This window comes from Mugil cephalus, chromosome 1, assembly GCF_022458985.1.
Source record: "Mugil cephalus isolate CIBA_MC_2020 chromosome 1, CIBA_Mcephalus_1.1, whole genome shotgun sequence".
NCBI classification, from domain to species: domain Eukaryota; kingdom Metazoa; phylum Chordata; class Actinopteri; order Mugiliformes; family Mugilidae; genus Mugil; species Mugil cephalus.
In genome coordinates, this window is record NC_061770.1 from 49,679,188 (window position 1) to 49,704,184 (window position 24,997).

The window sequence follows — 24,997 nt, forward strand, 5'->3', positions numbered from 1 at the left end:
GATGACCCACCCATACAAGCGCCATCATTGATTCAGGATTCTCACATGTTAATTATTGACTGCCAGCTTTTTACGTTGGCGTGGCTAGCTAGATAATTACATTAATGCACGTACAATCTCACCACAAATGTTTAACTTACTGAAAAAAATGGGAACATCCCTCAGATCCTTAAGGTCAGCTAGCACAGTTTACAGCACAGCTACTCATTTAGTACATTTCAAACGTTAAATTGACTTTGTCATTATCAACTTATAGTCATCATGATGTCACATCCTGTTTCTATAGAGTCCAGTAACTACCTAAAATGAAACTTCTCTGAAAATACTTCAACATGCATCTCCATTATATGGGCTACTTAAAATGATGGAAGACATCTTTGAAAAAAAAAATTATTAGTTTGGCCCAAGTTTCATCCACTAACATGGAGGAGGTGGGACTTGTGACTTATACTGCAGCCAGACACCAGGGGGAGCTCTACTTGCTTTGGCTTCACTTTAGAGAACCTGTCAAGGCTTCTACTTTTTCATTTTTTATAGTCTACAGTGAACACCTTAGTAACAGGAAACATAAAGTAAAAGTAATATCACCACTCCCCTAGTGACATTGTTGTCTGGGACACTGAGCTGTTTTCAGTGAAAAAGAAACACTGTGTGACCCTGCTCAGCACCAACCAGAATAATGACTGGGTTACCAACCAACATTTAGCAGTGTAAGAGCTTATCTCATGTATTTTAAGAAGGTGTGTTGGAGGAGGACAAGCTGATTCAAAGCACTGAGAGATTTATTTTTAGACACCAGGCAAAAAACACATGCTTTGGATTCACTTTTGACGAGCTGTCATAGCGTCCACTTTTTTGTGCAGTCAATGGGTCCAACAAGGGCATCCAAATTAAGACCTAGGGGCCAAATACTGGATGGTCCATCTTTAAGTGGCCTGCAGTAAATTTTAAACATATAATGGAATATGTTTTACTTAATTTTAAAAGTGTGCTGCGCTAGAGTTTTTAATGCTGCAGTCCATCCATGCCCACAAAAAAAGGGAAAATAACCAGCTTCCAGGTCCTTAACACACTGCCCGACACAGCAAACCTTTCTCGGATGCAGGCATGCATACAATCATGTTAGCATGGTGAAGACACAAAGACACGCCGATGTACTGAGAGGAAGCTGACAAAAGCGGAGTGACCAACAGCCAGCTCTGGGATGTCCTTCACATCTCCTGCCCTGCTGCCAACCATCCTTCAGTCCAATCCTTCAGAAAACAACGAGCCCAAAAGTAGATTTTATATAAGTACTAGCATTATCATACTTCTAGTATGAACTACCTACATTTATTTGCTGAGTCACCTGAGTAGCCCAGCTAGTCTTAATGCTTTGGTTTTATATAGCGCTTTTCCATTAGATGCTCAAAGCGCTTACAGTTGAATGCATTATTCATTCGCTCACACAGTTAAACCCTGGTGGTGGTAAACTACCTCAGTACTCACCGTTGCCCTGGGACAGATTTACAGAAACGTGGCTGCCTACGGCCTCTCTACTGCCACCACCACCAAACATTACCACTAAACATTACAATCATACACCAGTGGAGTTCACACTGGGAGCAAGGTGGGTTATGTGTCTTGCCCAAGGACGCAACGGACAGACTAGGGATACCTTTCGATTATTGGACTACCGCCCTACCGCCTAAGCTACTGTCGCCCTCTCATAAAGACACCTCTGATCTAGAATATAAGGAGCTATTCGAGAAATGTTGTCTGGAAACTCAGCAAAGGTAGCTTATTTTCTTTTATTTTACGTGCGTGGACCACCGAGCTTCATTTTTCTTCAGAGAGAGTGAGCTGTCGTGCTCAATAGACGATCTGTGCACGAATCAGACAACGTGCTTAACCGTGACCGAGAGAGAGAGAGAGAGGGAGAGAGAGAGAGAGGGAGAGAGAGAGAGAGAGAAAAGGCGTTTCCACGTTTCAGCCGCCGGTTACAGAGCAGCGGACACAGAGGCAGTAGGACCGAGAGGGAGAGGAGTCACGACCGTCCTAAAACCAGCATTTCTCTTTTATTCTCCACACACTCCGACTTACAGTCCATCTGAACCCGTGTCCCCTCCACGGCCGCGTTCCCCACGTTGGCGAAAGTGACTCAGAATCATCACTGAACGACTTGACATCGTAACAAAGTGACCCGAGTCCGGACTTTTTTTTGTTGTTATTGTTGGAGGGGTTTTTTTTATTTTTATTTTTGGTCGTTATTTCCTGCACAGCCCCCGACAGCACATTCCCACGGAGCTGAGGGAATTATCATCTTCCCCGCAGACTCCCGCATCTCTCCGTCTCTCCTCTTGCCTTGTCTGTAGCTGACTCATTTTGCTGCGTCCGGGGTGAGTACGTCTCTTCTTTAAACTCTCCTCCTCTTTTTGTTTGCTGAAGCATTTCAAACGCACGTCTCCTCCTTTATGGAAGTGTTGACTAATCGCCGGCGGAGTGTCATGTTTGACCGAGCCGGGAGTCAGAGAGTCCGGCTCCTTCCACGGACAGAGAGTCGGGTGATGTCGGTACATACCGTTACATGGTGACTGTGTGAGGGACGCGCCTACTTCACAGCCGCCTGGAAAATGTAGTTTCTATTTTGTTTTTGTTTTTTGGCGACAAATGCACAGATTTGGGTAAAAAATAAATAAATAAATGAATAAATAAGTGGTGCGTTCAAAGCGCCAAGGAGTGTTTAACGTGTCTGTAAGGGAATACAAAAGTTAAAAATGACCAACAACATATGGGTGTTTGCACACACTTTCTTTTGCATCTTTAAATCTGTGATTGAAAAAAAAAAAAAAAAAAAAGCTGTGTGAGCCATTTGAGGCGTGTAGTGCCTTGTTCATTTGGCCCAACTCATTCATAAACTTGACTTTGGAGTGGCCAGTCGGGGAGTTCTCCCATCCCCGAGAGGGCGTTCGACACACCATTGATTACACTAATTGGATTTGGTTTAGTGTGGCTGTGGACATCCTTGTATCCAGTGTCCCTTTTCATTACTCCCCTGCCAAGTGTCCTCGCAGTCCTCCCGTGGACACCCTTGAATGTGATATTGCCGTACGTCCTCCTTTCGCGATCACATGAGCTTAAATTGTGTATAAAAGCCTTTAATAGGTGGGACTCCTGTGTTTCCTGGGACGTCTCTAATCACTGCCCTGCATATTATTATTATTATTATTAACAAACAACTGGTTGCCGCCTGTGACTGTCCCGGATGCTTGTTTGCGTGTATGTGTGTGTGCGTGTGTGTGTGTGTCTGAGTGGATGGGGAAGGGGTGGGTCTTTTATGAATGAATGTGTCTGGACGGCCAACATTTATGTGTGCTAGGAGCGGTCTGGGGAGGATTTTTCCTTCTTCTCCCTCGCCAACAACTGGTTTATCTCACCTTAAAATACCTATGTCTGTTTTCAGTCTCCCGCTGGCGTCACAGAAGGGCCGTTCTGACCGTTTTCTCAGGACTGCAATGTCTTTTTTTCCCCCTTTTTTTTTTTTTTGTCAAAGTGCCGGGAAGGAGGCAGAAGCATAAGGGACAATGTCAGCCTGTTTTGTGCTGAAATCATCTAAGTTATTTAAGTTTTCCGTCAAGTCACCGCCCCTCTCTCGCGTCCTGACCTCGTGTGACACACATGTGCAGTACAATACGGTGAAGAGTGTGTCGCTCCTGTACAGCGTGACAGCTGTCAGTCCACTTCCTGTGAGGCTGCATTCCATTCATGTTATCCCAGAGCAGTGTGCGTTGTTTACAAGCAGTAAAGCGTTCCCGTGTGTTGAATAATAGCAGGCCCTCGGAGTTTTTTCTAGCTTTAGGCTAAAGCTAGGCTGCAGCCTAAGTGGATAGAGCTGTTGGGTCCTCACAAGTGCAGAAGTAAAACTTGAGAGTGTGAGGCTTGACTCAGCTTTTTGGGAGCCCGTCTCCTCTCCTCTGTGATGCATATTGATCTTGGATAGAGAAGAAAAAAAAAATAAATCTGGGTAGCACAGCAGAAATGTGCTTCCCCTCTCAGGTTCACTTCCTCTGTGTGTTTGTGTGTGTGTGTGTGTCTGTGGTGTCGATTGTCGGCCTTCCGCCGCCAGGGGAATGTTTGTGGTTGACTGTTTGCAGGCGCCGAGTCAAACACAGTTTTCGGGAAAGATCAGTGTTAAACTGGTGGAACTTGAAACAGTCAAAACAAAAGAAGAAACGTGACTTTTTTTTTTGTAGTTTTTTGTTGTTGTTGTTGTTGTTTCTTTCCCGACTCTCTTTCGCTGTCACACGCTCCAGACATCCAACAACAGATATCAGCATGGACTAAAGCTACTGTTTTCAGCCGACAAGCGACTCGTGAAAAGGATGTGTTATTTTTAGTGTGCACGGAAAGAAGATTGCTTCACCGCAAGCTGAAACTAATATAGTCACTCCATTTTGCCCATAATGAAAGCACAATGTCGAGCATGGTTACTTCAGCAACCACAGGAAATGAGGAATCGAAACTTACCTCAGACACAACTGGACTCAATCGACATCTGAGCTGTTTCCTCTCGCCGCCCCCACTCCTCTTGATATGAAACACTACACAGTGCAATGAATCGTGTCCTGACTTTATCTTTGTCTCTATCTTCGTCAAATGCTAGCTAATCCGATCACAGCTTTATTTTCCTCAACTTGCGTGTGCAAACATTCATACTGCAATACTAACACACCTACACAACGCGGACGCTGGCGTCACCATGGACACATTCAGTAGGCAAGATGGCGAACTTAGCCAACCATTACAACCAATTACTAAGCCAGCTATGCCGAAAATGGCAACATTTCAGCGAGATTTACGCGTCTGCAACGGATCCACAGAGGGCCATCCCGGTAAGCGTTTATATTTGTGCACCGGTGTCTTAGCATCCATTTGGAATTACGCTACTAACTCAGCTAGTCAGGAGCGACAACTTTGTACTTTTACGGAAGTTACCGCAACCCGCAAAAGAGAAAAGACGCCCATGTAGGCGGTTTGTATGATCGCCAAATTGTAATTTTCTTTGCTTGTTCGGCCACTGAGAAACGCGGATGAGGAACTGCATTTTGGACCAGTCGCCATTGTTGCAGTCTGCATTGCCGCCACATGTAGTTCCAAGGAGGCTGCACGTCAGGAACATAAGATATGGAGCTAGGCCACCAATCTAGCATTGGCAGCGTTAATAGAACTTTTTATTTTGAACCAAACCTTTGATCCTCCTCTGTCCTAGTTTTTGTATTTTAAGCAGTAGTATGTAGTCACTAATTTCCCTGAGGCGTTACCAATAGACAGGTCTATGAAAAAAACTGTTATATCAGTACAACAAAGCCTAAGATCCTTTCCCCGAGTTGACGCCGCCGGCATTCGACATTTACTAAAACCCCGTCTCAGTCTGATTTGACAACAATTGCTGGGTTTGCATGCTGGGTAATTAAGACCGCGTCACGCTGAAAACAAAAGCGTGTGGTCTTAAAGTGCGGACTCGGATGTCGTGACGAACAGCCCGTCTGACAGGATCGCTTCCCGCAGCGGCGGATCCTCTGACATGCATCCCTGTACACGGAGGGAACGGATATGTCACTGTCAAGCCGTCCCTGCTTTTGTTTCCCATGCCTCCACCGCCCTCACCCCTGCTGTGCATCTGTTTATTTTCACCATGCGTACACTGGTCTCTCAGGAAGCTATGAGTTACAGAGGGCCAGTGTCAGTATGTCATGTTACATCACCGTCTGTAATCTGCACTTACGGCTGCAATCGTCTTGCCGCCTGCCTTTCTCGGCTGCGCCCTAGGTTTCCATTTATAGACTAAACTGCTGGAGCAGATGCAACTTTCTAACTCCACATGACCACATATCTTTAAGTATACAAACAAGGTAGGTTGTTCAGAGGGGAAGCAAATGATTCGGAACTGGACACCTGAAGTGATGGAGGGAATTACTCCACATTATGCCAGAGCACGCTTTAAAGCGACACTCTAAAAATAATCTAGTAAATCCTGTAATTCTTCTCTACTAATGAATGTCAGTTCCTGTGTTTTTCTATAAACTGTTAATAGGCAATGAAAGAGCGAATTACAAATAAAGGTTGAATCCATAAATCCTTCATGTTTAATTGACTAATCGTCTCAGAGGATTGACCCTAACTGGATTTTAAAAAAAATAAACGCTGCCACCTAAACACACACAGGTTGACTCATCACTTGAAGCCCCCAAACTGAACCTTAATTGAATCACAGCACTATGTTAACCTGCGTCATCCTTCACTCATTTCCGTCCGCCACTTTTGCTGTTAGTAAATCTTGTGTCCTCTTTTGAATCGGCTGAATAGAAACCTGATGTGAACCTCACAAAACACATCCGACATCTGTCGATCAGCGACGGATCCTGTCGGAATCTGTCACTGAGGACGAACTTTTCATACACAAGAATCGCAACTTCTTTATTTGGATTTTTTTTTTTTTTTTTCGTCATCTGCATTGCAGATACCCTCTGTTTAAGCCATGACTGGTGAATCCAGCTAACTGGCTGCGGCAGTGATGGAAAAAGAAAAACAACGGGTTATGTAAGAGTTATGGCTCCTGGAAGTCATGTTGGATTGCAGTGCAGTGTCTGCAGTTTGAAAAACAGCAACCTTGACATCACAACAGTCTGGGCAATTTGAAGCCATATTGAAATCACAGGGGCAGAGCAGCAGTACTGTACGGAACACAGCCCGACGCTGATTGGACTGTACTCAGAGAAACAGGAACAGTCTACAACATTGACAGTCACTGTAACTGATAGAAGAAGTCCCTTTCTTTCTCCCTCGGACCAGGGGCAACTGGCACCTCAAGTGAAGCGACTGTATACTTGCTGTACCACTGTTTAACATTAAGTTGTTAAATAGTATGCAAATCTTTGTCTGATGGCTCAGGCTGCAAGGTTCACAGGAAGTGATACTGCCAGCAGGGCTGAGTAGGTGTGGCTGAGAATGAAACCATCACAAAGAGCCCTGCGTACCTCCCCCACTTGCTCAGAGCTTTGGACCCTCTGGTCTTGGCCAAACAGGAAGTGATGCCTCACAGGGGAAGTCCACTTTTGTACTTACATCACCATATGTGACTGCTTATTCCCGTGCCGCTCCGTATTATATTCTAGAGCCATCACAGAGGATTGTTTTAAGTTATCTGAATCCACCCACTTGCCTCCAGTATATGAGTAAGTACAATTTCATTTGCCGGTTAGGGTTTGGGTTAGGATTAGGGCTGGTAGATGGTTGTTGATGTGTATGTGCAACATAGCATAAAACCCCTATAGTTGCATGCAGTTATCATTCGTTCAGTCTGAAGGAGAAATGTACATTGACTTTGCTTGTTTTGTGTATCTGAAGCCTGTGTAATGATTTATTTAAAAATTCTCAGTGCTACATAGGTTAAGCCTTCCCCTCCCTGGATGCACACACACAGGTTTAATCCTTCCAACAACTGCTTGGTTGCATGCTTGGTTGCTTGTTGTGCTACTAGTGACGCCTACACCAGAACAAAAGCTACTTTTTGATGCTTGCTTCCACTTTCGCTGCAGCCTATTTGTATCTCCTACACTGCGCTGCGTTGCAAATTGCAAATGAATCCATGCAAATGCAGCGCGTCACACAGATTTCAGATTTCCTCTTTTGGACAGATGACTCAGAATCACGCCATCAAGGTAGCAAGGACGTAGGAACTGCGAGTTACAGTGGAGAGGTTCTGTTGATTTTTTTATTGATGCAAGGAGAAGGGAGGGGGTGTTACCTGCTTTGACACAGCTGTGGAAGCGTTTCATAAGCCCAATCTGTCTGAATGGCTGTGTTTCATATAGGGCAGGATAGTGGATGAACTCAACGAACACACACACACACGCAGTAAACCTAAGCCTGCACAGATGGACAGAGCTACACAACAGCAACAGACTGACTGAAGAGCACACATGCACAAACATGTGGCCAAGCGCAAACACTCCATTTCACTGTGTTCTACATGAACACACACACACACACGCCTCTATCTATGTATATATGTATTTGTTCGTGTGCATTTACCTACCGTGCAGCTGCATGAAACGCCTCAGTGGCTCTGATTGGATGTGATAAGACTTGAAGCAGAAGGAGAGGGAAGTGAATACAGTTGTGTACTGTGTGCGTTTCAGGTGATACAGGATATTCTGTCAAAGGTCACCTCAAAGTGTTGGCTTTGTTTCCGTTGGCCTGTCTTTGTCTCTCCCTCTCTCTCTCACACACACACACACACACACACACACACACATCAGTTTTAATCATGAAATTGACAGTGAAAATGTTCCTGCCTCCCTTTGCCACCCTCGCCTTGTCAGCGTGTGCATCCAGTGTGTTTGATCGCGCCGAACTCTCCGCCGCCTTCGTTTGATCGGAGCTGGAGTCGACTAGGAAACGTCATGAGGCAGAATGTGCTGGAGTCAGCTGCTCAGCACAGGCCCTTGGGTCCCTCTTGGTGCTTTCGGGCTAATGCATTTCACATGGCGCTCTCATCTATACAAACTAAGCCGTTTATGCACAGCAGACCTTGACTTCCTACAGTACCTTCCACTCAGCCGTAAGGTTCCACTAATTTCATTAAGAAAAAGAAAATTTATCAACAGTATGTGGTGCCTTTGGGTGCAGTGTCCATTATCTAAAGTTTATTCTATCCTCAATCTGCCTTTCCATTTATTTGCATTTAACCAATAAAACGCGTAATGGAATGTACCAACCTTCCATTTAAAAGCTATGGCTACTTGACGCATTAAAGGGGAAATAACCTGACCTAAATTTGAGAGTGCGTCCTTCATTGTTGGCACCAGTCATTTGAGCAGTTCTTCAGAAAATTGAACATGTTGAGTCGGTAACAGAATGACTTGGTCAGAGACGTCTGACATCTTTATCTCATCTGATAAGTCAAACACACGTATATTTCCACAACGACTTGATCGTCTATAATGAATGAGCTGTAGACCAACTAATGAACGTGATTCATGCATGAGCTTTGTAGCTCTGCTTATCCTCTTGGCCTCCCAGCTAGCAGTATCTCTTCTGTTTTCCCCTGTTGAAAGACAAATACTGACTACTGCCACCTGCTGGTATGAAGAATATTTTTTTTCATGTAGGTGCTAAATTTATGTGCCAGCTTGCCCATTCCCTGTAGTCTTTGGGTTGCGTTCAAGTGCAACTTCTTGGTTAGACACAGATAAAGTGAGGTGATGTTACAGTCGCCCTTTGCTGTGGGAGTTCTTGGATGTTGGTTTGGCATGACCAAACCACATCCCATTATGATATGAAGTAACTTGTGTCACTTCCTCATTAGAAATACCTGAAAGCTAATTGAATTGAGTCCTAAACTGTACCAACCCCTGTGTAGCATTTGTGCGTTTGTGTATGGGGCAAGTAGCAAACTTTTGGCTTGTTTTTGTCTTGCGACAGACGACGAGTCAGCCTGTCGCGCCGCGGAGAAGCTGGCAGTGCCCGTCGGGGGGTCTGGTGTGTATTTGCACTCCTTCGTCTGCTCGTTGGACGGTGATTGGAGCTTTGTGTGTTTGTGTGTGCGCAAGACAAAGAAGCTTGCGGCGTGGGCGGAAAGCACGGGTGTGTAACAGTTGCACTGATGAGCCGTTGAGCGCCTTGATGAGACACTTTGTGTTGCTGAGGTGGCTCAGAGCCGCGGACGCTTTTTTATGCCGCCCTGAGTTGGACGAAAGCACAACAAAGTGATTTCATCAAGGGAATAGTTCAAAACACTTATTTATTTACTAACTGTGAGCATCCGCACATGTCTCTAAAAGAATGTGTGGCTCCTGAATTCATCAGTTAAAATGATGGACGTGTGTTTGAATGTTCTTACCTCAGTCCCCTTATTGAACCATATGCGTGTGTTCATTAATGTGTGCACACATTCATGTACTGTACGTGTGCTAGAATAAGCCTTGGGGATTGGGTTAACCTCCATGCCACAGAGATGAAAAATTCACATGCACACACACAAACACACACGCACACCACTTAAACTCAAACTGCAAAATGCGATGCAGGCGTCAAGCTTGTTCTGTGCATGCTGTTTATGTAACCCTCTTGGGAACCTGTGTGCTGGAGGTATTGCGCCTCGCACTAATGCATTGTACCGTTACACAAAGAGCCGGCTAGGAGCTTTTATGTAATACCTTTTTTGCCGAGTTTTTTTGGAGAAACTCAACACGAGGTAGGCAACGAGCAGCCCACATGCCACATCTGCCCTGGTTGGTTGTTTGGTTTTAGTCTTGTCCCACATCTGATTATTAATTTTAGTACACCTACGTCTTCTCAGTGACATTCATCAGAGGTAGGGATGAGCACCGATACTCGGTACCGTAATGGCACCGGTGCTGCCGCAAACGGTACTAACAAGACCATAAAGCAACGCAGATTTCAGTGCTTCATTTCAGTGCCACTGAATTTTTAATTTGCGCCTTGGCTCTATTGCGGTGCCAACAATACCCATGACATCACGTCAGTCTTTCACCGCCATGGATGGAAGTGAACCTTCAAAATACGTAAGGAGAAATGGTCAAAAGTTTGACTGTACTTCGCTTCAAACGATGTGGACTCGGCAACCTGCAACAAGGGAGGTAACACATGGAATTTGATTAAACATCTCACCGTTTCAGAAGTACTGGTTTGGATAAAGCCTTAATGATACCCATCTTCTGCAAATTTCCATTTCCAGTGACCCTAGTTTGAGTTCTTTGGCCTTTAACTATTGATTTTATGTACAATCTTCCGTCATGTCTTTTATCCCCTGGTAAAACTTTGCCTACATTAAATTCTTGCAGTTTGCTCTTATATTGTAACATGTTGGAAGGAATAAATTGGCTACAGTTTGGTGACCCTGATGCATAAAAGTGTCATTGTGTCATTTTGACTGCCTGGTAAATACAGGTATTTGTCGTAATAAGATAATACTTTATTAATCCCCATTGGGGAAATTCAAATGCTACAGCAGCACAAGTCAAGAATAGATGATGAGATGGACAAATGCCAGTCCCGGTCAGTAGATGATATTCACCGTGCCTCAAGTTTAAAGCACAGAGGAGTACCTTCACGGAAGCTACCATGTGAACTGCTCAGAAGCAGCATATACTGTCTTTCTCTCTACTGTCTTTCAGGCTTCCTTTTTCTGCAGTGTCTACTTCACTCAGTGCTCTCTCTTCAAAACCACAAAATTCCATTCACAAAAAACGGAAATATAACCCCAAAGAACAGAGAAGTTCATGGTTTTATTGCTGTGTGAGTTTGGCACTTTGATTGGACCTGAACTTGTTCCTTGCAGGAGTAGACTAGCAACCTGAGTGCTGCCTGAAAACAAAGCTTATACAAGGTTGGGTTGGAGTTGTCTCAAAGTAGACACTTGGATGAGTGCCGATACGCCTTCAAGAAAACTCTGACAAATTCAGTTGGCTTTGCTTTGGTGGTGTTTTCAGATGTATCATAACCTGGATGTCTGACAACCTTCACAGACGACCCTTGATTTCAAAGAGCATAGATGGATATAATTGTTTCAGTTCCTCATCAGAAAAGTGATGATGATATTTGAACATGAATGTATATATTAGGTGGGCATTGTTTTGAGTGGATAATGGGACCCTGTCCAACAGCAGTTCTTTGCTTGGCTTCTCTACTCTCTCCTTGGAGGGCCACAATGAAGTATAGGTGTACACTGATCATGTATATCTAAAACAACGCCAAAAGAGAGTAAACTGAGCTTGTTTGAGTTTCCTTGAAGATGTTTCACCATCATCCAAGTGGTGGGGAGTTGTATTAGGAGCATCTGTGGGTGGTGCCCACCTGACTACATGACTATGGTCTTTTAACAACCCAATACTCACTGATAATAATATTTCAGTTAGCGACAGTTTGGTTTAAAGAAACCCCTTTTAAATCTCTTTAAGTCCCTTACATCATTGTTTTAAAGAAAAAATAAAGCTCATACATCACCCAAAATACTGTTTTTTGGGGTTTTTTTCACTTGTTTTTTACCTTTCACCAAATGCCATGATGACATTGTAGTGTGACTCAGCATTGGTTGATCATCGTTCACAGCTGGAGCGATTTTACAGCTGGCCTCCAACTGCAGTTGAGTGTTTCAGGACAGTACCTGACTCAAACTCTATTGAATGTGCTCTCCATTATTACAAAAAAAACCTTTTAGTCATCGCTGGTCATGCGCTGTTGCTCACATTGTGCACAATTTCTTAAAGTTTGGGCAACTATGAAGCCCGTAAGTCAGTTTTACTTGCAAGGCAAAGCGCAGACGGAACGTTGCCAAAGGATCAATGTCAGTGAAAGCATCGCCACAATGACACAAGAACACTAACCTGGTACAGTCCTTGATTTCAAAGACCTCACATTAGATCTACACTCGTTTGTAATGGACCAAATGGTACTTTAATGGTTGTGTTACATAAGCAGTGATTGAATCCAACTAATCTTTAGGAGATGAAAGTAACATTTCAGCCATGCTGATAATTGCTGACAGAGGTGAGAGCTTTGCTGGTTGCTAAGGCAGATGGCTGGGTAACCAAGGAACTAATGTGCAACGTTTCATAATGCCACAATCAGTATTTATTGTAGGTAACATGTGCTTGTGATGGCGTGGTGAAAAGGCAGCAGTACCTACAAGGTTCTCCTTTGTAATTGTGGACACTTTGCCGGCTGCTCTTTATGGAACATCACTAAATGGCAAAAGAAGGAGCTCTTCTAAAGTGACTGGTCGCTCCATTCTATTCTTCTCAGCAAATAATGGTGGGAATATTGCAGAAACGATTATGGTCCCCTGAGGATGAAATCAAATCATGTCCTCCGGGCTTTTCATCCATCCCTGTAAAACTCCTCTCATGGCTTGTCCTGCTCAACAACACGAAACTTTCCTCAACAGGCTGCATGCGCAACATGACTATAAATGTCGCCCTAGTCGTGCTTTGCCAACGGGAACAGTCATTTAACCTTGATTTATTACTTCAATAATGTGGAGGAGAAAATCGCAGGAGTGTACATGAAATCCCGCGGTGAATTAATCTACCGTTGAGTCAGTGAAATCCACAATAGAGCCCTGATGTGTGGAGGCGATGAAAGCCAGGCAGGTAAACTGCACTAGTTAAATGCCCCCCTCAGCCCTCCACCCCACCCCAGTGCAAGGTGATGGACTGAGTTTAATTTGCTCTGAATTGCACCTATCTTCCTCCCCGGTACGGGAGTGCTTAATCCACTAATGGAAGAATAGAGAGGGCAGAGCGACAGAACGGGAGACAGAGACTGTAATAGAAGAGGACTGGGGGAAAAAGGAAAGAAATAAAGAGGCGAGGGAGAGGAGAGGAGGCAGACAAATTGCGAGAGTAATCTGAAATTTTGAGTCACGCCTGGAGTCGGAAACGTGGACTTAACCACTTGTTTAATCTCTAATGGACTGTTTGGGAAATCTAGCCCACTTGCATGTGTTTTGTGTGTATGTGTGTGTTTTTGTGTGTGTCTGAGGGGTCAGTGGCTCCATTATAGACAGCCATTCCCCACAGTCTCTGACCGTTTGACTCCACGTCCCCGTTAGAGATGGAGAAAGGGTAGCTGCCATTAAAGATTGCGTCTCCCGTTTGTGTGTGTGTGTGTGTTTTCATCGTGTTGTGGGCAGAGTTTAATGAAATTCTAATGTTGTGGGTCAACATTACAGGGCCCCACAACTTTTTAATGGTTTAAACCTGTTAAGACCTGTTTTCAGGGCAAATTTTACAATTAGGTAATGGTACCGTTTAGGGTAAGGGGCTAGGGAAGGCTTTATGTCAGTAGAAGGTCTTCACAGAGATAGAAACACAAGTTTGTGCGTCCATGTGTGTCCTCTCCCCCTTTGGCTCAGATGATGGTTGTAACTGACGATGACTCACAGTACCCTCCGCCCTCCCCCTCTCCTCCCGCCACCTTTCCCTCATCCTCCTGCTCTCCCTCCTTTATCCTTCGTTCTCTCCATCCCGGCTTTTCTCAGCAGCAGCAGCAGCTCTTATAGTTATAGTAGATTAAGAATTATAGGGTGTAGAGGCGCTTCACCGCCCACATCTTTTCACAATTTCAAAAACTGCGACAGTTTCACATCGGGAGTAATCCTAAATTCCTCAATTGAAATGCTTTTTACGGACTAATGCACGAGTTTCTTCGCTGGTGATTGACACAGAGAAAAGCTTCCAACAAGACGTTTATAGAAGAACAAAAATGAAATAATGGAGATAAGAGACTAGAGTTCACTTTCTGTGGATTTAACAATAAACTGAACATTGGAAGAGGGATGAAGGAGGGTTTAGTATAGTATATGATGATGCATTCCAGTCCACTTGTGTACCGAATGTTTTGTTTTTGTTTGGTTTATATATTAGTTTGAATATTGAAATTCAGATGCCTGGTATGCTGTGTGTGCAGGAGTGTAATGTCAAAATAAAAAGAGAAACAAGAGTCTCTCTCATGTGTACCGTGCCTGTCAGCACATTTGTGTCTGGGAAGCGTGAAACATGGCCGATATCATCAGACATGTAAGTATAATAAACTTTTCTCTCTTGTAATCTCAGTTTTAAAATTTAAAAAGTAGCGAAGCCATTGGTTTTGTGTCTTCTTTTTCTGTATTTTGTTTTGTCGATGACACCAATTGTTGTGCCAAGAGGGACCAACCTTTTGTGATGTCTCATGGGATTGGTAAAGGATGGTTGTGAAGCTTAGTGGAGTGTCTTTGTCCTTTGCCATCTTGGCAGTGCCCGATCCGTCCTAACTCCCGGCCAGTTGGAAATAGAGGGAGCTTGAGTGGAGCCAAGGCAAGATTCAACAAACTAGGTGGCAGTGTTTATTTCTGCTATGAAGATGTACTAATTTAACATGGATGTCTATTAGGATTGACTCTATTTTGGAGCCAGCCTCAAGAATCAACACTTTAGGAACTGTAGATTTTGGCATTTTTGCATTGGCTTCATTCCTTGGTTGCTGATAGGTTGTCAATTCGCAAACCTCCACTACTCTAACAGTGTAACCTAACCTCTCTTCTTGTCTTCTGTTATCTTTATTTTTTAATGATGTCCCAACAATATTTCATTAGTTTTATCCAAATTTGAGTGTTACTGGGTACTGCACTCCATGAAGACATGATCTAATTAAGTAAAGTATGCTTCAGCCATTAAACTTTGTGCAGAAAATGACACAAACGAAGAGGTATATTAGCATGCTTGTGCCTGCTGGTCAGCGCCAACATTAAATCCACCAGAAAAGACCTTAGTCATGCAAATGTTTGAGCTGTACAGTTATGTACGGCGTCTCCAGGAAGAAAAGCAGGACCCAGAATGCAAATACTAACGCTGCAAGTTCAAGTAAATAATTGCACACTGAGAATATCTTATTAGGACCTCTGTATCTTCCCCGCTGTGCTTTAGAAGGAGTGAACCAGCTGCGGTTCAGGGCCGAGGCCTTTTGGCTTCCTCCTCTAGACAGGTCAGTAAGGGGCGAAATAACGTCCTTACTATTCGCCGAAAGATCCTCTCCTCTGCTTTTCTTTGTTGCTCAGTAAACTACAACAAAAGGCAGCTTCTCCTCCTCCCACTTCTCCGCTTCTTCCAACTCCTCCGCCACCTTTGCCTTCTCCTCTTGTCAGACAGTGGAGCTGCGTGATTACAGCCGACGCTCTTTGTGAAGGGTTCCTTATGTAAGGGTGTGATGTCGGCGTGTACCGAGACCAGGTTTTGCTCCGGGTCTCCGAGCACATGTGTGTTTCTTTGTTTAATATACCGTTGAATTCGCATGTTGGCTGTTGTTCTGCACATGCAAGCATTCGTGTGGGTTGACCGTGGCCTGTTTATCCTTGTGTTAGTGTGTGTGTGTGTGTGTGTGTGTGTGTGTCTGCAGCTGTGGCTCTTGTCCACTGTGTGAGGCGAGGTTATGGCATCCTGTTCCTTTTCCTCGCTGCCTCTCCATCTGGAGCGGAGCCAGCCTCAGTGAACTGTGCATTACAGTGGGATACAGCCCCATTATCACTGTGGAGAATGCCGGCATCCGGACCAAGGCCTGCTGTGTAACTGTGTGTTTGTGTGTGTTTGTAGCGCAGAGAATAGGATCTCCAACAGAATTACTAAAATATCCCAAGCTGTGATTTATGATTATACCAATGTGGTGCACGTGTGTTGTAACTATGAGGGCTAAATGTCTTAACTTCCTTTTTTCTCTTTTGAATGAAGGATACGATCTACTGCCACCTGGTGGAAAGAGTTACTTTACCACCCAGTGGCTCCAGTCATTGCAGTGGGTCCAAGGACAACATTGTGGTCAAGACACGGGTCTTAGGTGTCGGAGCTGGTTTTAGACCAGTGTGTCTGGGCCTAAAAACACCTTTCAGTCAGGGTCCTATAATTGCAGTGGAAATAAAGCCCATCAAAGCTGTCTACCTTCTGGTTGGATAGTTTGACTCCGCCCTAACTTTGGATTGTCACCACAGCAGTTCTGGTGTAAAATAAGGGTCAAAATTTGATGAATGTTCCGCACCGGTTTCTGCTTCGCATCTATTTACAGCTGTTTACAAAAGCACTTTATTCTTATTTATATCGGACTTTTTGTGAAATTGTACGTGCCGATTTCGATATCTAATTTTGAGCTCAAGTTACTGGAGTTGACGAAAATGTCTTGTAGCAAAAACGCGCATGTGTTTGGATTCGCACCTCCGTCGCCTCTGTGCAGCTATTTTCCATCTCCACCCTGACAGGTGAAACAGCAGCTGCTGCAGAGGAAGCGATAAAGCAGAGTGGACAAACGCAGGCTAACACTCGTGCTAACGCTCCGCATATGCTCCACGCTCCTAAATACCACAGACCACCAGCAGGAAAGAAAGCAAACATTCTGCACATTGTTCACATGTTGATATCAGCTTCGAAAAGGTGAGAATGTGTTTTTTTTTTTTTTTTTTTTTTTTCCCAGGTGTCCATCAAATACAGACTCACACAAACACACCCACACAGTATGACAATATAAAGTGGAGGATGGTAGCTGGAGACCACCTGCATGTGGTTTGGTGCTTCAAAATAAAACTCTTTCAGCAAGTTAAACACGGCTAAACTCACAAAACTGTGAACTAGAAGTTTCTCTTTCTCTTGTCTGTGTTTCTCTTTAGCCGATTCTCCATCTGGCATGAGGCAACGGCCAAACAGGAACTGATTTTCTTTTTCAGTCTGCAGCTTGAAGTTATTTATGCAAAGGGTACGCAGCCTGCACCATCAAAGTCAAAGGTGGCCTTTTATCAGCAGTGCTTTGCATGTCTACGTAAGTGATTTTGACCCAGTGTGTGTGCGTGTGTCGCTTGGCACGGCACTATTTTCATTGCCCTCGTTTGCATATTGCTGAGAGAGAGGGGGAGGAAGTGTAACATATGCGTGGTGCTCGTGCTGTTTTAAGGGTAGGAAAGACACCCAGTGGCCAACTGTGGACTGTCCTTTATCTGCTACAGTCAGAATGTCTGTTGCTGCTTAGGAGGCCTCCACCAGGGGAGTGTCAGAGCAGGAATCCCATTCAGTCTTGTTCTAGATCATGTGGGATACAGGGATAAAGTGACTCTCTCGGCAGACAGACATGAATGTTTCTGTTTCTCAAGGTTTCAGGAGCTCAGAGCCAACGTGAGTACAAGGTTGATGTTTTAATTCCACAAAATTGTTGGCTAAAATGAGTCAACAACCTCCCATAAACCTGAAACCAGTAATTTTACACATTTTAAAAGGTGTAAAAATATCACCTTCTGCACACTGTACACCTGTTTCCCCTTGTTTTTCACTTTTTATGCTAAGCTAAACCACCAACTGCCTGTGCTCTTAGAGGCAAATGGTAAAAGTTCTTGTACATAGCAGTGCCAGGCTTTAGGACCAACTCAGGGTTTGATGCCTCGCTCAGGTACACTTCGGCATGTGGGCCATATACTGCGGATCGAGACGCTAGCCCTCCAGTCTATGGATAACCTCCTCTAATTTTTGAGCTATAGACAGCCAGACATTTTTTACAGTTAAATCAGCACCACAGTAGTCGGCACAGTGGTGTATTGCAGGTTAGCATGAACACCTCGCACCAAGAAGGTTCTTAGCTTAAACCTTTCAGCCATGTGGGCCATGTTCTTACTATGCTCACATGGGCACTCAGGCTTCCTCTTTAAGGCTGTTACATACTCCAGGATAAGCCAGAAATCTGTCCTTGCATCCCTTTTTTGGGAGTTCTAGCAGCTTTGTTCTCGACACATCAACCGGGCAGAACTTTTTTCTCTGGAGAACTACCCTGGGATCAGAAATTGCTCAAGGTATGGTCAATGCAGAAAAGCTAGGGATGTAGCGATGGGCGTACTGTGTGTGGGTGCATGCTGAACGAACACCGTGATCCGACGGACGTGGACGTCAAAACGACTGGCCCACTTCCGAAAAGTGTCTCGCCATTCATCTCCCACTATTCTTACGATGTGTGACTTATACTGCAGTCGGAGGCCACATGAGGACTTCTCTGGAATTCGGCACTTGAGTTTCTCGTGAAGTGTGAATGACCTGACCAGAACAAACTGTTCTTATTGCTCACCTTGAGACCAAGAGTAAATTTCTCACTTCTCGTGGCGTATGTAAAAAGCTTTATACATGTACATTTGATGAAATAGTGAGGCTGTATTCATGTGGGTAGTTGTTTGCCTTCACGTGAGGACTGAGTGTACCTTCCTTTTCTTATCGCCTAATGCCACCTGGGATAGGCTCCTGATCCCCTCGGCCATCCACAGGAGGAAGCGGTTATAGATGGCAGATGGCACTAAAGGCACTTAAGTAAATGAAGATTGTCCCGATGTGCTTCCTGTGCTTCTCTGGTCAAGTGTAGCATGTACAAAACTTTGAAGTTCAACACTTAATTGCTGAATTAAGGACATATGACATTGAATTACTTACAAAATGGTTTGAGGAAATTACTTCTAGATGTAAAGATCAACAGCCCTCGCATGTCTCTATAGTAAAAATGAAGCTACAGCCAGCAAAGGTTCAGATGAACCCAAAGACTTGAAATGGAGGAAAATAGAAAGCACAAGAAACCACGGTGTGGGCTGAGGGCCTGTACTAACCCAATCCTGCCTGAGGACGACTCCAGATATCAGGAAGTTTTTTCTGTAGAATCACAACAGATACGTTTGGGGAACGTTTGAAGCTGAAATTGACGTCCAAGCCCCTTCTCCGATTACCTGACCATATACGTTGAATCTGAAACATACGTTTTTATCCAGATTTCAACAGCACTTGTATTCTCAGAATATGAGGACTGTTAAAGTTAGATAAAAGACACAAGATATCAGCATCAAAGGACGGAATGCTTCCCTTTCAACGGACTGGAAGATGTCGAGTGTCTGAACGAGGGAAAAAATAGAACGCGCGACATGACGTGAGCGGCGCGGCGGGGGAAAAAAATGTGACGATGGAGTGAATGAGAGGAGGAGGAGGAGGAACAGGGTTGAATGGAGGAAGCAGCAAGATGAGGGGAAGGTGGTGGCAAAGAAAAAAGGTGTTGGAGGAGGTGACGATGTGAGAATAGAGAATGAGGAACGTGTCCGTGTGACTTTTTCGTCGGGGCTGGTTTTGCTCTCCTCAAAGAAAGAGGTGCTCCGTGATGTGTAACCACCGCAGCACCATGTATTTTAAGTTACCACCCTATTTCCAGCGTCACATTACAAATGAATGTTTCAGCATCTCGTTAATTCTTTTAATCATTAATTCTGTTCTGTGGGTGTATTTTTTGAGTGAAAATGAATCTTCCTTTACTGCTTCCTGTCCTTGCTGCCTTAGTTCTCCTTCACCTCTTTCTTCTTCCAGCTCTTGCTGAGTTCATGCTGTGAACTTTAACCCCTGGAGGAAATGAGATGCCATCTGGCTCTCATCCTCTCATGAAGACGGTGTTGGAAACGTGTACACAAATCAGCAGCGCTGCCTCTTCCCTCTTCCTCCTCCTCCTCCTCCTCGTCCTCTCCCACCGCTCGTCTTTTTAATTCCGTACAGAGGCTTTTCATGCAAGGCCCCACATGTCTTCATGTGATCGTAACAAAGCAGCCAGACTCCTGTCTGGTTTTCTTGATTACTGGACACCCGATCAAAACGGCTGACAGTGTTTCGCTGCAGGCTGACTGTGCGTGAATGTTTTTGGCATTTAATTAGATTTCCTGCTTGACTACCTTGCCACCTGTTTCACTGGCTGTCTCGGAGCAAGAGCTGCACGTTTTGGGGCAGAATTCATAATCCTGTTTAATATTATGGGACTCAGGATTTGGCCGAATTTCAAATGTTGGACTTGGAGCAGCATGTTCGGATTGATTAGCAGTCTAATGAGCTAATATCGACCAATATAATGTTCTAATTGAAACCTCCTGCACTTCACTTACTTGAGATTTTTTTTTCTCCATTCATTTTAATAAAACCCAAGAACTGCACTTAATACTAATGCGCTTTTCGCATATTCTCTTCTTTTTAAATGTATTTACATATTTATTCTAAAGTTCAGCTTCTATCTAGATAGATAGATAGATAGATAGATAGATAGATAGATAGATAGATGTGAATTAGTCTGCATGTTAAAATGTACAACTTCACAGCTGAATTAAATGTATTGCCGGCCAAACACATTGTCCCCTTTGTGAATTAGCCGGACATTAGGTGGAGTCAGACGTTGCCAAGATGGCGACCACCGGAGATACCACACTGAGCTTCCAAACCATTTTTCCAGAAACATATGGATAGCTTCACTCACAGGGCGTTTTTTTTTCTTGCCTCATCACATTGGGGCTTGCTCTGGGGGTTTGGGGCTTGGGATTCTGTGTAGAGACAAATTTTCTTGCTCTGACACTATATGACTTAAAATGAAATTGAACTGAAACAGGGAGAGTTCATTCACTTTCTATACAGCCGAGGTTCGGCTTTGTTGACATCCGTGATGTCTTTGTGTTGGTCTAATTTGATGTAACGCGGGTGAATTTTTTTACCGTGGGCGTGTTTTTTCAGGCTGAACTAGTCCTGCATTTTGTGCCTCTTCAGTTTGAACACAAAAACTGGCTGTTAAAAATATGCTCTGTAATTTCCTGCAGGTCATGGCGAAACAAATGGATGTGAAATTAGTGCAATTTAGAATAATGATGCTCAATTTAGTCTTTCATTTATTCAGAGCGGGTCAGAAAGGTGATTGTCACACAGTGGTTTACTATTTTTGATGAGTCAGAGTGGATGTGCTTTTTAAACTGGCTTCATATAAATTTGGGTGAAACATGTATAGAAGTGGACATGTTTTTGTGTTTCTTCTGTGGTAAAAAAGGCGTTTTTCTGCATACATGCCTCCAAAGCCTGCAGTGGGGTTTTGATGAAGGACGAAGAGGCGAGGAAGAGAGTCGGAGGAAAGGTGGCACAGATGAGGAGAAGAGATATTTTTGACTTCACAGTGTCTGAAGAGGCTGACGTCAGCTCTTGATTTGCACCTTTTGTCACATTTTGCCTGGAAGTTTGGCTCAAAGGCGACACGACGGCAATCTCACAATCTCCACAAATCAGACGCACGCACGGCGAAGGAGAAAAAACTAAATTGCACCCTCGTTTCATCTCCGCAGACATCCATGCACACACAGCCCCTCCTCTCCTCGCCCTCTCTCCTCCCAGAGGCACAGGGATATTTTTATCTCTCATAAAAACCCAAACGCTAATGAAGCATCGACGACACAAATACATTTCCATTATTCCTCATATCTGGCTGCCACCGCCGCTGCTGTGACACACCGCAGCATCAGCGTCTGCTGTTGTGAACACAAACTGTCACAGCGCGTGAGAGTCAAGATTACCGGGAGTCGTGTTGGCCGTAGTTCTGTGATAATTGTACATTTTCAAATAGGCGTTCAATCTTGTGTTCTGTATTAAAACCTCATTTAGCTGAGAGGCAGTGAAGTGGGACAGTTCCAGTTATGTCCAGTCCATTTATAAATGAGCAACAATGTCACAAAACAAGACCCATAGCTTTTCCAACATGATAGTATGACACTTTGATTGAGACATTTTTTGTAATAGGCTGAATTCAATTGAATTTACTGAGTTCCACATTTCAGTTATATAGAGTTAATAACAATCCAGAGCATGAAATCCCCAGGGCAGGCACTAAGGTGAGCAGATTCATGGTCACCAGAACCAAGGTTAATGCGTGGTTTATGCTTCTGTGTCAATTTGATGCCATGTCGTGACGCTACCGTGTCAGCCCAGACCCTAACGCCGTAGCCCGATGTGAACCTAACCGGAAATGTAAGTACTCATCGCGGTTATGATTGGTGGTGGCTGTGATTGGTCTGCTTGGTCGTAGCATGTTCCCACTTTTGTGGCCGCTCGTCCATCTCTGCAAGTTTCTAATTGGTTGTTTTGGATCAGTAAAAATGGAACACGTTGAGGAAAGGTTAACTGAGGAGGTTCGGAGGTACAAATATTTGTAGTACTCAGGGAACGTTTCAGTTGCTGTTGTTTAAAACGCTTTAGGACCGAAAGTGTCGTCAGTGACGGTTTTTGAATTACCGTAACTCACGATAGTTTTTGCTACTGACAAAATTCAAAGTGTGGCTAAACACTGGGAAGTGGAGCTTTTTGTCTGGAAGACCTTCATGACATCTCAGAGGTAGAATTAACTTCATTTTTACCAACAAATTCGTCCTAACAACTCTCCCTTTGAGGATCTCCCCGGTCTTGCGTCGCCCCCCAACCTGCAGCCAACAGTAGCAATGTGCCATCATTACCGTAATGGCAGCTTTTTTTCCTCAGTGTTCAGCCACACTTTTGAATTTTGTCCATTGGTGAGTAACAGTAATTAAAAATTTCATGTTTAGGTGTTTGGGTTTAAAGTGAAGCTTGAAGTAGAAACAAAAATGAATCTCTCTGGCAAAAAAGACCCAGCGCCGACTAGTGTTTGGGAGGTGTCTTTACACAGCGAGCCAGGCTGAGTATGTAAATGACCCACATCGTAGGCTATGTGCGTAGGTTATGCCATCCCACAGTATAAAGTATAAACCACACTTAACAGGGAACCCAAGCTAGCAGAAAAAGACGCATGTGGGATGGAAGACTCTTAGGGTGGCAAGAGAAAGAGAGATAGAGTCAATGACAAGAATGCGTCGATAGTTAGAAAGGACAGAGTAGAGGACAAGTGGTCTGCATATTATTGTAAGCCCCCCAGCACCCTAGGCCTATAGCAGCATAGTTGAGGGATGTTCCAGGGTTATCTGTGCCAGCCCTAACAATAAGCTTTATCACAAAGGGAACCATCAGAGAGGAAACATTTACAGCGCCTATAAAAACTATTCATCCCCTTTGAATGGATTCATGGTCAATGTAATTCGACAAAACTCTTAACAGTGTAATTAAAAACCGATATCTTCAAAGCAATGTCAGTGAATGAATAAGATATATAATGTAAAATGATTGCGTTAGTGTTTACCCCCCTCAAGTCAGTATTTAGTGGATGCACCTTTGGCCACAAACAAAGCGCTGGATCTGTGTGCAGGGGTCTCAGTCAGGGTTGAACGTCTCAATGTTGCAGTTTGACTCCATTCTTCTTTGCAAAACTGCTCAAGCTCTGTCAGGGTGAACACAGATCAGGCGTGAACAGCGCTCTCCAAGTCCAGCCACACATTCTCTTAACCGATTTAAGTCTAGTGGGTTTAGACTTAGCCTCTCCAGAACATTCACAGAACATCTTTAAATAAGTTGTAAACAACATGAGTTGCACACATGTTGGTATGTATGATGAACTATCATTTATTGCTCTGTCATAGGATTCAAAATCATTCTCTTCAAAGTTCATGGTTTTATGCAAGAAATGCGTGAGCATGAGCTAATATTTCTTTTTGTTCCGTTGTCACTGCTTTATAAGAGGGCAGTAAATGCACCATTTTATGCCAAAATCCACAGTCCTTGGTGACTATTCCATACCATGCCATTAACTGCAACGTCAAAACAAAAGCAAATAACATTAGTAACGGCAGCTTAAAACTACACTCGGCTCCCAATGACTGTTGACTGTACCAGCTTATCAGGTGCTGAAGGTTACAGAGTTGGTGGCTTAGCCACATGAATGTAGGATTTTAATGGATTAGAGAGTCAGACCTGACGGTGGTTCTCGCCGCCGTGACTGCACGCTGCTGTCGCCTTGTTCCGGCCGGCCGCTGTCACTGCGAGGTCACTCGTGAGTCGTGATGTTCGTCTTGGAGGATTGGAGGAAGTCCCTAGGACGTGTGGGTGTTTATGGGTGCTGTCAGGAATAGTTCTGGAAATGCCTTTTAGCTTCATCTCCTCCACATCATCTGCATGCATCTCTACTCACCACATCTGGACCTCTCTCTCTCTCTGCCTCTGGTTTTATGACCATCTGGTCTTTTCCTGCAGCCACAATGAGGAGCTTGCCATTTCGAATGTAGATTAAGGAAAGGGCAGCTCCAGGGACTCTCTTGCCTCATTTTCTTTCTATGTCTCTCGCACTCAGGCACCCACCTGCAGCTGTTCACATTCATACAGCTATTCATACATACATACAGCTATTGAGTGTCATATAGACTATGCTGCCTTTACGGCAACAGTTATGGTATTTACAGCCTTTACTGTAATAAAAAGGACTGTAAAGGTTCTGTGTATTTGAAATAAAGGCTCATCTGAAGCCTACCCATCTCATAAAGTCTTCTCAAATTGTAAATAATAAATCAAGTCGGGGGTGTTAACAAAGCCAAATTCCAAAGTGCTTCCTAAACTTAATCCTGAAAGTAAGTTTTGACAAACAAGAACCACTGCCTTAAAATTGTCCCTCCACATGAAGCACTGACACGAGGAAAACAGTTGCGTTGTACAAAGCAGAAGGGATTAGCCCTGGTTTTAATTCCGATGGAGAGTCCAGCTGCTGCTGCCCCACCTCC

At 44.1% G+C, this 24,997-nt stretch overlaps 1 protein-coding gene across 1 annotated transcript in view; it reads left to right on the plus strand.

The window, feature by feature from the left end:
* The first annotated feature begins 1,965 nt into the window (after positions 1-1,965).
* LOC125003994 (astrocytic phosphoprotein PEA-15) overlaps positions 1,966-24,997 on the plus strand; it is a 49,783-nt gene continuing 26,751 nt past the window's right edge. Inside the window, exon 1 of the mRNA XM_047578295.1 lies at positions 1,966-2,378. The gene's annotated coding sequence lies outside the window, so the exon portion shown is untranslated. The remainder of the gene's footprint in view (positions 2,379-24,997) is intronic.